Below are 2328 nucleotides of genomic sequence, written 5' to 3' on the forward strand. Positions count from 1 at the left end.
AGTTTTTGAAGATTCGGATAAAGAGAGTGAAAAGGAAGAACCTAAAACAATGGGTGATCGTATAGCTCAAGCTGATCCAGCTCTATTGGACATTTCTCAGCCAAAAATTGATGACATTCAGTCAAGCATTATTCATCCGGCTATTGAAGCCAATACTTTTGAAATCAAGTCGGGTATTATTCAGATGGTGCAGAATTCTGTTTCTTTCGGAGGGGCTGTGACTGAAGATCCCAACATGCATATCAGGAACTTTGTCGAGATCTGTGGTACTTTCAAATACAATGGTGTTACTAATGAGGTTATCAAGCTGAGGCTTTTCCCATTTTCTCTGAGGGACAAGGCTAAGGACTGGTTACATTCTTTACCAGCAGGGTCCATCACTACTTGGCAAGATCTTGTGCAAAAGTTTCTGGTGAAGTTCTATCCAATGGCCAAAACTGCAGCTATGAGGTGTGCTCTTACTCAATTTGTGCAACAGCCAGGAGAAACCATATGCGAGGTTTGGGAGCGCTACAAGGATATGTTGAGAAAGTGTCCACATCATGGTATGCCTGAGTGGATGGTGATCACTAGTTTCTATAATGGTTTGGGGGTCCAATCTCGACCTATGGTCGATGCAGCTTCTAGAGGCGCCTTGTGGGCCAAAAGCTATACTGAGGCTTATAATCTCATTGAAACTATGGCTGCAAACGAGTATCAAAACCCGACTCAAATAATGATGTCTGGGAAGGTAGCAGGTATTTTGGAAGTTGATGCAATGACAACTATTACAGCACAACTCTCAGCACTGACTATGAAGGTCGATTCGTTGGCCAACTATGGTGTAAATTAAACAGCTAGTGTCTGTGAGCTATGTGCAGGCTCTCATGCTATAGATTAGTGTACACTTGTTACTGAATCTGTTCAGTATATGAATAATTTCCAGAGAACGCAACAGTCTGTGCCCGCTACTTATCATCCTAATAACAGAAATCATCCCAATTTCAGTTGGAGAAATAATCAGAATGCGGTTCAGCAACCATATCAGCAAGCTGCAAATAAATAGTCATATCCACCTGGATTCCAGCAATCTAAGCAAGCTGCTAATAGGCAATCATATCCTGAACAAGGAGGTGCTACTATACCTTCAAGTGCTGATTTTGAGGAGTTAAAGCTGTTGTGCAAAAGTCAGCCTGTTTCTATGAAGACCTTGGAAAATCAAATTGGACAAATAGCCAATGCCTTGCTCAATCGTCAACTTGGCACACTTCCCAGTGATACTGAAGTGCCAGGCAGGAAGGAAGGTAAGGAGCAACTCAAAGCTGTCACCTTAAGGTCTGGAAAAGTTGCTGATGCTGAGAAAGCAAAAGATATAGAAGCTGAAGTTGTAGATGAAGAAGGAATGCAACAGGAGAAAGAGGCGGAACCAAGGAAGACTACTGTTGAACACACTCTTCCTGAGGGTAATACAGGGGAGAAACAGCTCTATCCTCCACCACCTTTCCCTAAGCGATTGTAAAAACAAAAGATGGACAAGCAATTTGGTAAGTTTTTGGAGGTGTTCAAGAAACTTCACATCAACATACCTTTCACTGAGGCTCTGGAGCAAATTCCTAGTTATGCGAAATTCATGAAAGGTATTCTTTCAAGGAAGGTGAAACTGGATGATCTTGATACCGTTGCTTTAACGGAAGAGTGCAATGCTATACTGCAACAAAAGTTACCTCCAAAGCTTAAGAATCCAGGAAGCTTCACCATTTCTTGCACCATTGGCAAGTTGTCATTTGAAAAATGCCTTTACGATTTAGGAGCAAGCATCAATCTGATGCCGTTGTCCATCTTCAAAAAGCTGAATTTGCCTGATCCGAAGCCCACACACATGTCTTTACAATTGGCTGATCATTCGATTACATACCCACGAGGTATTGTGGAGGATGTATTAGTGAGGGTAGACAAACTCATCTTCCCTGCAGATTTTATCATTCTGGATTTCGAGGAAGATAAGAGGATTCCCATAATCTTGGGAAGACCTTTCTTGGCTAAGAGCCGTACCTTGATAGATGTGCAAAAAGGTGAACTCACGATGAGGGTACAAAATCAAGATGTGACCTTTAATGTGTTCAATGTGATGAAATTCCCTACAGAAGATGAGGAGTGTTTCAAGGTGGATTTGATTAATTCCGCAGTTACTTCGGGAATTGATCATGAGCTAAGGTCTGATGCCTTTGAAAAAGCCGTATTGGGGGATTTTGAAAGTGAAGATGATGACAACAATGAGCAGGTACAATATCTAAATGCTTCTCCTTGGAAACGAAATCTAGACATGCCATTTGAATCTCTTGGAAATAC

The 2328-nt window shown here is 41.7% G+C and overlaps 1 pseudogene; it reads right to left on the reverse strand.

Annotated features, from left to right (window-relative positions):
- Positions 1-434: 434 nt before the first annotated feature.
- Positions 435-549, reverse strand: LOC141680554 (small nucleolar RNA R71; annotated as a pseudogene).
- Positions 550-2328: the final 1779 nt, after the last annotated feature.

The sequence above is a fragment of the Apium graveolens genome, chromosome 1 (assembly GCF_009905375.1).
Source record: "Apium graveolens cultivar Ventura chromosome 1, ASM990537v1, whole genome shotgun sequence".
Taxonomy (NCBI): Eukaryota; Viridiplantae; Streptophyta; class Magnoliopsida; order Apiales; family Apiaceae; genus Apium; species Apium graveolens.